We start from the raw sequence: 10,063 nt of genomic DNA on the forward strand, positions 1-10,063 counted from the left end.
CGTGTTCGCTGCTTCGCGTCAACCTGCGACGGGTTGTGCCACGAGAGACAACGTACAGTGGAGTGTAGTGCCTGGGTGCTTGGAGACCGCTCCCGTTTTTCGTGCATTTGGAAAACAGCGACCGCAAACTACTACTTCAGCGGAATACAACAGCTTGTCCCCTTTGAATTCTTCTTGTTTTGAAGCATACATCCCCTCCAGCCAGCACGTATGGAGGGACTTTAGTGAAGGAGTTCGCGACGCCAATTTGTACGGCAGACGCATAGAGTTTATGATGTTGATTCTGAGGTTGAACTTGTCTCGTACGGCAGGTCGAAGGTAACGAACGTCCCAAGTGCGTGCACTGCGTGAAGAACTGCAATGACGTGAAGCTATGAAATATAACAAGTTCAAATTTGCGTGGAGGGCATTCAGTGACATGGTGAAAACAAGTGTGCTTTTCTTGTGCGATATGAGTGGAAGTGTGCAGTGAATTGGTGCGTGCGCGCATGTTGTAACGCGTGCAAAGGTGTACGGCGAATTGTGTTCGTGTGTTGTGCCCCAGCCCATGGCTCTCCGCACTTTGTCAGAGAAAGGGGACGACAGGCAAAGCGTGCGGGCGCAGCTTACGCAAACAAGCACGTAGATGCCCACGAATGACGCTTGGTGGAATGGCTAGAGCGAGCTACTCAAAGTAGCACCGGTTGCTAAGCACGGGCGTCTCACCATCGTCTGCAATCACAGTGGAAATTCTCGCAGCGCAACTCCAGGAAGCGCAAACGCCGGAACCGGAAATCTTAAAACCGGACATGCCGGAACCGGAAATGGCGGAAGCGGAAATGCCGGAACCAGGTTTGGTGTGAGGGGAAAAGGAGGTTGTCGCTACTTAAGAAAGCGGCGGTGGCGCGTGGATGGAGGGGCTTTAGATTGGATTAGACCCAAAGGCAGCTTCGGCAGCTGACTAGCACGTTCGGATCCAATCCATAGTTTAATTCGAGAAAAATGGCGCTTGCGTTAGAAACTTCGGTTGTTGCGCTGGCGTTGCTTGAGGAGGAAGGAGAGCGGGTTGAGGTGCGAAATGCGTTTGAAGAGATGACAGAAGGCGAATTCCGGCGTCGTTTTCGTTTCTCGAAAGAAACGGTGCGTTGGTTGTGCGGTGAACTCGACCCCATCATCGGGTGCCAGCGAGCCAGCGGAATTTCTACTGAGGAGAAGGTGTTGTGCGCGCTGAGGTTTTTCGCAACTGGAAGATTCCAGCGGGGCGTCGGCAGTGAAGAATTCATCGGCCTGCCGCAGTCGTCCGTCAGCGACACTATCCACGAAGTGGCAAACGCCATTACTGTCGTTGGCAGGCAAAAGCGATGGGTGGACTTCCCCCAGACGACAGCGGCGAAGGCCAGAGCAAAGGCGGCGTTTGCGCGGCTCGGACGGATCCCCGGTGTACTCGGCTGCGTCGATGGCACACTTATCGCCATACAGCAGCACCAAGGCCTGAGCCCCGGGGATACACAGAGCTATATGTCGAGGAAGGGTTTCTGCGCCATGAACACCATGATCGTAAGTATTATTCTTGCATTGTATCCTTAGTGATATATTTTTGTTTGTTTGTGTCGCATTAATTTTTCATTTCACTCGGACTGTTGCAACAGAATGTAGTAGGAGCGGTATTCTCGATCTATCAACAACGGGAATTTATTCCTTTTGAGGGTACATCGCTATGGAAAAGTGACAAAATCTTGCGGTGCGGGACACACTGCGGCTCAGCGGTCTCCACAGCGCATGAAATTGACGTTGCTCGATGGCGGAGTATCCCCGAAGCCTGATTCACCATTTCGATGGATTCAAAACGCCGCTCCTGCTGGATTATGCCGTAGTACTCGCTGTCCTGTGCTGCCGTCCAGCACGTGTTTAATGATGGGCGCTACATCTTGCAGTACATGTGCCATTTAATAGCACTAAAGGAGCTTTTATTCCGGTTTTGTGCCTGCAATTTTTCATGTTGGAGGTGTTGCGGAACATTAGCTGAAACACGTAAGAGTAATGTGGGTAAACGCGGGGGTGCCAGCAAGTTGTGACGTTCCGAGCAGTTAACAGGCGGGCTAGTCTTTGACAGTGCCCTGACGAAAACAAGTCCGCGTGTTGAAACTAACTACGAAACGAACCATGTCCGACCGAGATTTGTCCATAGCAGTATTCGAACAGTCTGTCGCAGTGTGCGGATATTCAATTAGGTTCATATAAGAAAGTGCTTTAGAGTACTTGTACAACTGTTTGCACTAATTTTTAATCTGCAGACATGCGATGCAGACCTCTGGATTGAAGACATCAACCCCTGCTTCCCGGGGTCCTGTCAAAATTCATGGGTGTGGCGTAGGAACACTCTCCGTACATACCTTGAAGCAGAACTGCGCCCTGGTGAATGTTTGCTTGGTAAGTGCTGCAAATGTGCGCCACAATGAAGTAGATATCGCTTAAACAGTCACCCTACCCTTGCGCAGCAGACTCCGGCTATCCCTTGGAGCCGTGGCTCCTGACACCAGTGCCGGGGCATCCAGCTGGCAGCACCCCTGAGGGCCTCTGCAACAAGGAGCACACCGCCATGCGCAATGTTGTGGAGAGGTGCATCGGGGTCCTAAGGAGCAGGTTCCGCTGCTTGCAGCGTTACCGGACCCTGCTCATCAACCCCGATCGAGCGGCGACCATCACTGCCGCTTGTGCAGCTATTCACAACATTGCCTTGGCGGCACGTTAGCCTGCCCCGGAAGAGGAGGACGACGACAGTGACGTTGCTCCAGCTGTCAAGCAGACTGCAGATCTGGTCGACCCGCCAGCACCACCCATGCGGGTCCCACAACCGCGGGAGCTGTACCTGAGGGGCCAGCAGCAGCGCAACCACGTGGTGAACCTTTTTCAAGGACCACGCGGAGTGCATACTGACCACCTCCGGAGGGTACGCCGCCGCCTGCTGCGACCTCGTCGGCAGCAGCCAATGTAATGCTGCAACTGCTTGGTACGTTATTTTTTTTTTAACAGGTGGGAAAACAAAGTGAAACAAATGCTGTCTGTATGCCAATGTTTACAAACACACTATTGGCCTGGGCTCATTAGCCACGGTGAATTTATTAGTCACTTATTATCAAGTCAACATCAAGCAATACAATGCACTGTTTCCTCCCCAGAGCATCACGCTGCGACTCAGTTTACTATGTTCTCCAGTCTGGCGTAATATTTTTGGCATGATAACATCTTGTACATTAGCTACCCATCTCAATGAAACCATGTTCTTTTAGTTAATGACCCTATGGCTGCACAAGCTTGTGCACAATGCCATCCTGATGAACTGTGCATATTTTTATGCATCTCATAAGAAGCATAACATAAGCGCATATGCCATGTGCTTCTTTGTTGTCCTCTTTAGCACACAATAGCTTGCTATCCTTCCTATGAAGTATGTTGCCTAACACTTATGCACAAGCAGCGGCCTAACTGTGAATGGGAAATGGTGTCGGAGTTTGTCACCGAGCCAAAGTGACCACCCCACAAACTGGTGGGTAGTCCGAAAAAGCTTGTTTGAATCGGGACTGCAACGCCGGCAAGTGGGAATACTGGATCATGCTTAAAAAAATTAAAAGGGTGGAGACATCAAAATTTTCGTTCATGCGTTTGTTGATTCAAACGTTGCGTCATGCTTCAGGGAGCACGATACACACAGCGGGATTCCTATATATCGGATAAATAATTTAATAATAGCATTATTATACCGAGCGATTTCGGTTTCGGTTTCTGGGCTCCGGGGGATGCTATGACGTCACAGAGGAGGAAACGCAACATGGCTTGGTCACGTGGGCCACAAAAAATAGTGACGTAAAACTATGCTGCGTCGTCTGCTCGCGCATACGAGTGCTCTGCCAGCAGAGGTCAACTGGCGTTTCGAAGTGCATGGCGCGATTATTATAATTATTGCGAAGAGCGACAACAACGGTAAGAAAATATTGCGGCTTGTGAGAGTCGGTGATTCATTCCGAAGCGCCGTAAGCTTTAGCTTCGAAGTGAACCGGAAAAGGCCTAGCCACGATATCGGCGGCGCCGAACGATCAGAGGCGGTGAAGCTGCCGTCGGTGCACAGAGTGACCACTCCTCGGACGCTGATTGGCCGCTTCGCCGTACGGCTGCCGCACAAATGGGTCTCGGGACCGTGCTCTCTACAGCTAGAAAATCTCGCCGTTCGCGAGCAAAACCGCCGTCGCACGGGGGCCCGCGAACGGCAAACGGTGATGATGATGATGTGTGGTTTTTTGTGGCGCAAGGGCCAGGTTTGGCCAAAGAGCGCCATGACAAGTGTTAATGTTGACGGTGTATTATGAAGATGTGACTTGGCTGTAGAGTGGCCTAAAAATATTCGCTGTAAAGTGCGTAAAATCTACGTACTATAAAATTATGGCGATGACTAATGAATACTATGAACATTAAAATCCATCGTACAAGAATGATGCAAAATATAAAATGTATAAGATGGTAACATTACTTGGAGCACTGCTGCCTCGCCAGAGCCCTTGAAAACAAGGGTCTAGAGGCATGTGCTATACCAAGCAGCTATCACAGCGGCGTCCTCTGAAGAGAGGACCCGCTATGAACATGTAGGGCTAAAAACATGCAAGACAACATCTTTCAGAAAACTCAGGACTGCGTTGGTGTCAAATAAAGGTTCTTGGCCGAGTAACATAACAGGATGAAGGGGGATGCGCTGCCGGTAGGCTAAGGGAAAATGTTTCTTTCTTTCACATTCGGCTTCCCGACACTCCAGGAGGACGTGGAGGACGGTCAGCCTCTCCCCGCATCTACCGCAGGTTGGAGGATCATTTTCAGTGAGTAAATAGTTATGCGTGCCAAATGTGTGTCCTATTCTCAGACGACAGAATAGGACATCTGTTCGGCGTGATTTTGTTACAGAGGGCCAGAATCCTAACTTTGGTTTTATCACGTGGAGCTTATTATTTGTTTCCGCGTCCCATAGGCGTTGCCAGTGGTTCCGTAGTTTCCTCCGTAAGAAGGGCTTCAGATCTGTGACAGGAACTGGAGCAGTGGGATTAGCAGAAGGCCGTACAACTGACGTGGCCATCTGGTCCGCCAGAACATTACCTTCGATGGTCCTATGACCTGGCACCCAGCATATAGTCACATGCTGGTTAGATACATATGCTTTACATAGGACGGAATAGAGTTCAATTATAACAGGATTTTTGTGCTTGCAGAACGATATCAAAGCCTTCACAACACTTAGGGAGTCCGTATATATAACTGATTTTTTGAGTTTTGATTTCCTTATATGCTTCACGGTCGACAATATTGCGTAGGCCTCTGCCGTGAAGATACTAGTTTCCGGATGCAGTACGTCGGATTCCGAGAAGGATGGCCCGACGGCTGCATAGGACATCCCGTCATGTGACTTCGATGCGTCTGTGTAGAACTCCGTGCAGGAGTGTTTGTGCTGGAGTTCCCGGAAATGCATTTGGATTTCAATGTCTGAAGCGTGTTTTGTAACTTGCATGAAAGATATATCGCATTGTATGAGCTGCCACTCCCAAGGAGGTAGTAGCTTGGCTGGATGCATTAGGGGGAGCTCGAGGAGTGGGACATGCATTTGATCACTAAGCTCCCTCACACGCAGCGAGAAAGGCTGTCTAACGGAGGGACGATTGCGAAAGAGTGTAGCATATGTCATGTCATTGATGGTATTAAAACAGGGATGTTGTGGATTTGAGTGGACTTTCAGAAAATATGTTTGGCTAATGTATGTTCTCTGCAGATGAAGTGACCACTCATTTGATTCTACATATAAACTTTGTATGGGACTCGTTCTGAAAGCGCCTGTGGCCAGTCGGATTCCTAGATGGTGGACCGGATCTAGCATCTTTAGCGCGCTCGGGGCTGCAGAATGATAGATCACGGCACCATAGTCTAGTCGTGATCGAATGAGGCTCTTATAGATATTCATTAGACACTTCCTGTCACTACCCCACGTAGTCTGGGATACAAGTTTCATTATGTTCATTGTTTTGAGACATTTTTGTTTAGGATATTTAATGTGGGGGACGAAAGTGAGTCTGTAGTCAAGTATGACACCCAGAAATTTGTGTTCTTTGTTTACAGGTATCTGTTGTCCACGCAGTTCTATGCAAGGATCTGGGATAAGTCCTCTCTTTCTTGTAAAAAGAACACAAGAGCTTTTGTTAGGATTGATCCTAAATCCATTCCTGTCTGCCCACGTTGACACTTTGTTCAGGCCATGCTGTACCTGTCTCTCGCAGACTGCGAGGTTACAAGATTTGAAAGCTATTTGAATGTCGTCTACGTAGACAGAGTAAAAGATGGCGGGTGGTAGTGAAGCACGAAGCGTGTTCATCTTCACGATAAAGAGGGTGCAGCTGAGCACGCCTCCTTGGGGTACACCCGTTTCTTGCGTAAAAGGACGTGAGAGTGCATTGCCGACTTTTACCCGGAAGGTACGATTTGACAGATAGCTTTTGATTATATTAAACATATTACCGTGGATGCCCATTTCTGACAGGTCTCTTAAGATTCCGTAACGCCACGTTGTGTCATACGCCTTTTCCATATCGAGAAATATCGATAGGAAGAACTGTTTATGTATAAATGCGTCCCGGATATTCCCTTCAACACGCACGAGATGATCGGTTGTGGAGCGCCGTTCTCGGAAGCCGCACTGATAAGGATCAAGCATTTTGCTCTGTTCAAGGAAATGAATGAATCGCCGATTTATCATTTTTTCGAACACCTTACAAATGCAGCTTGTGAGGGCTATCGGGCGGTAACTTGCCACCGAGGAAGGCTCTTTGCCTTGTTTCAAAATAGGGACTACAATGGCTTCCTTCCACGCGGTTGGAAGGTACCCTGCATCCCAGATGGTGTTGAAAAGTGTAAGTAGTGTAAGTTGCGTGTCATTGTGTAAGTTTTTGAGCATTTCATATAAGATTCTATCAGATCCTGGTGCGGAACTCTTGCATGCGCTCAAGGCCGCTTTCAACTCGGCAGCACTAAATGGGCAATTATAGGGTTCATTCTGTCGGCATTTATTGATGAGTGGCTTGCATTCTTCTATTTCTTTATATTTCAGGAATGATTGCGAATAATGGTTGGAGCTTGATACACTCTCAAAGTGCTCCCCAAGTGAGTCTGCTTGTTCAAGCAGGGTATCGCCTTGTGGGTTTACCAGGGGGAGTGAATAAGTTTGTCGTCCTCTTATCCTGTTAACCCTGTTCCAGACCTTCGATTCCTCAGTATAAGAGTTGATGCCCGATAAAAACTTTTGCCAGCTTTCTCTTCTTGCCTGCCGGCGGGTTCGCCTGCCTTGTGATTTTACTTTTTTAAAGTTAATAATATTCTCCGCAGTGGGGGAGGCGCGTAGCAACCCCCACGCTTTGTTCTGATTTTTACGTGCGATCCTACAATCGTCGTTCCACCACGGGACACGCCGTTTGCAGGATAGACCATTTACTTGTGATATACATTTAGATGCGGCATCTATTATGAAGGCTGTAAAATATTCGACTGCAGCGTCAATTTCTAGCGAGGACATGTCATCCCACGAAATACAAGATAGAGTTCGAAATTTTTCCCAATCGGCAGTGTCAATTTTCCACCTAGGAGCCTGTGGTGGATATTCCTTTTCTTCGGGTGTTCTAAGCAGTATTGGGAAGTGGTCGCTTCCGTAAGGATTGTTGTTAACTTGCCATTCGAGTTCAGACAATAGTGACGGGGAGACTAGGCTAAGATCTATTGAAGAAAATGTTCTGTTTGCAAGAGAATAGTATGTCGCTTCCTTCTTATTCAGTAGACAAGCACCAGAAGAGAAAAGGAACTGTTCAACAAGACGTCCTCGCGCATCTATACGAGGGTCGCCCCACAGGTAGTTGTGTGCATTGAAGTCGCCAAGAACCAGATAAGGTTCTGGCAATTCATCTATAAAGGACTGAAATTCATGTTTAGTTAATTTGAAATGTGGGGGTATATAAAGCGAGCAAATAGTGATGAGTTTGTTTAGCAGAACAGCTCGCACCGCCACTGCCTCAAGGGGCGTACGTAGCTGTAAAGATTGACATGCTATACTTTTATGAGTGAGAATCGCCACACCACCCGATGATGCGACGGCATCATCGCGATCTTTGCGAAACGTGACATACGTACGGAGAAAGTTTGTGTGTTTGGATTTTAAGTGTGTTTCCTGTAAACACAGAACTTTTGGATTGTGTTTATGGATAAGTTCTTGAACATCATCAAGATTCCTAAGTAGACCTCTGACATTCCATTGAATGATTTGTGTATCCATATTTTAAATTTAATTGGTGCTGTGTTTACGGAAACGGAAGGGATGTCTTAGATTACAGAGCCCTTTCGAGGCCCTGTAACCGGGGTTTTGCTCTTTTTGAAGCGTTCGAGGGAACCTCGCCGCTCCTTAGGCGCCTGGGGCGCCTTGGGGGTAGGTGTAGTGTCCATTGCCTCTTGTGAGGCGCCGGACACGTGCTCTTGCGAGCGAGAAGTTACCAGGGAAGGGCCCGCCTTGGAGGGCAAGACCCCTGCGCCCACCAGCCCGGAGGTCGATGGGGTTCCCTGGGGGATTTGGCTGCACCGGCCATTGCCAGCACTGGAAGGGACCTGGGAGGTTGAGGCAGCCTCGGCTGCGCCCACCTTCGGGGTCGATGGCCCCTTTTCCTCGGTTGGCGGAGCAGCGCTAGCTGCAACCACCGTGGGGGCAGATGGCGTAACTGCCGACTCACTGCGTGTGGGTCGGACAGTCGCCGGAGGCCGTTGTGACGCTGCCCCCTGACGCGCCACTTCGGCAAAGCTTTTCTTTGGCAGGTATGCTACCCGCCTGCGTGCCTCTTTGAACGTTATATTTTCTTTTACTTTTATAGTTACTATTTCTTTTTCCTTCTTCCAGGAGGGGCACGACCGCGAGTACGCGGCGTGATCCCCGTCACAGTTCACACAGTGGAGAGAGTTATTACATGCTTCAGTGGCGTGTTCAAGGGCACTACATTTCGCACATGTCTGGCGGCCTCGGCAGCTCTGCGAGCTGTGGCCGAAACGCTGGCATTTGAAACATCTCAAGGGATTTGGCACGTACGGTCTTACACGAAGCTTGATATACCCGGCCTCAATTGACTCGGGCAGGACACTTGAATTGAAGGTGAGTATTATGTGTTTGGTCGCAATTTCTTTACCGTCTCGCCTCATCTTGATTCTTTTGACGTTTATGACATTTTGTTCACTGAAGCCCTCCAACAGTTCAGCCTCAGTGAGCTCTAGCAAATCATCATCGGAGACAACGCCACGGGAGGTATTCATCGTGCGGTGCGGGGTTACTACTACTTGGGTCTCCCCAAATGATACAAGTTTAGGCAGTTGCTCAAATTGTTTTAGGTCGCGGAGCTCCAAGAGGAGGTCACCGCTAGCCATCCTTGACACCTTATATCCTGGGCCAAAAACTTCGGTAAGAGACTTAGATACAAGGAACGGGGAGATTGTTCGCACTTGCTTAGCTGGTTTTTCTGCGTGGATCACATGAAAACGGGGAAAATTGTGGACTTGGCGTCCGAAAAACTGAAAAACTTCTTCGGTGCGCCCTCGTTTGTGAGGGCGATCAGGTAGTTGAGGAAAAGCATGTTCCATAAGTAATGTTGGGTTTTCGGCCGCGATGCCGACCACCCACCATGGAGCCCAACAGGGGGACGTGACAGAAGTTGCTGCTAGAGAAACCCTGCCAACGCCAGCCGTACATCGCTGCTATAACCAAATACAGCATAGCCAAGGCTGGCTAGCTACACATGGTTAACCCTTGCCGCCGGGAAACTAGGAAGTGAGGAGAAGTGATGAGAAGACAGGAAAGATGAAAAAGGCGAGAGAGAAAGACGAAGATTGGAGAGGAGGACAGGAAAAGGCGACTGCCGATTTCCCCCGGGTGGGTCAGTCCGGGGGTGCCGTCTACGTGAAGCCGAGGCCAAAGGGGTGTGTTGCCGCCGCCGAGGGGCCGTAACGGTCCAAACACCCGGCATTGGCTCAACCC

General features: G+C 49.2%; 1 long non-coding RNA gene across 1 annotated transcript; it reads left to right on the forward strand.

The window, feature by feature from the left end:
* The first annotated feature begins 6,874 nt into the window (after positions 1-6,874).
* LOC139055484 (uncharacterized) lies at positions 6,875-9,794 on the forward strand. Its single transcript, XR_011511792.1, has 3 exons — positions 6,875-7,167; positions 8,429-8,856; positions 8,939-9,794. It is a non-coding gene; the product is annotated as an uncharacterized lncRNA (long non-coding RNA).
* The last annotated feature ends 269 nt before the right edge of the window (positions 9,795-10,063 follow it).

This window comes from Dermacentor albipictus, chromosome 2 (genome assembly GCF_038994185.2).
Source record: "Dermacentor albipictus isolate Rhodes 1998 colony chromosome 2, USDA_Dalb.pri_finalv2, whole genome shotgun sequence".
Taxonomy (NCBI): Eukaryota; Metazoa; Arthropoda; class Arachnida; order Ixodida; family Ixodidae; genus Dermacentor; species Dermacentor albipictus.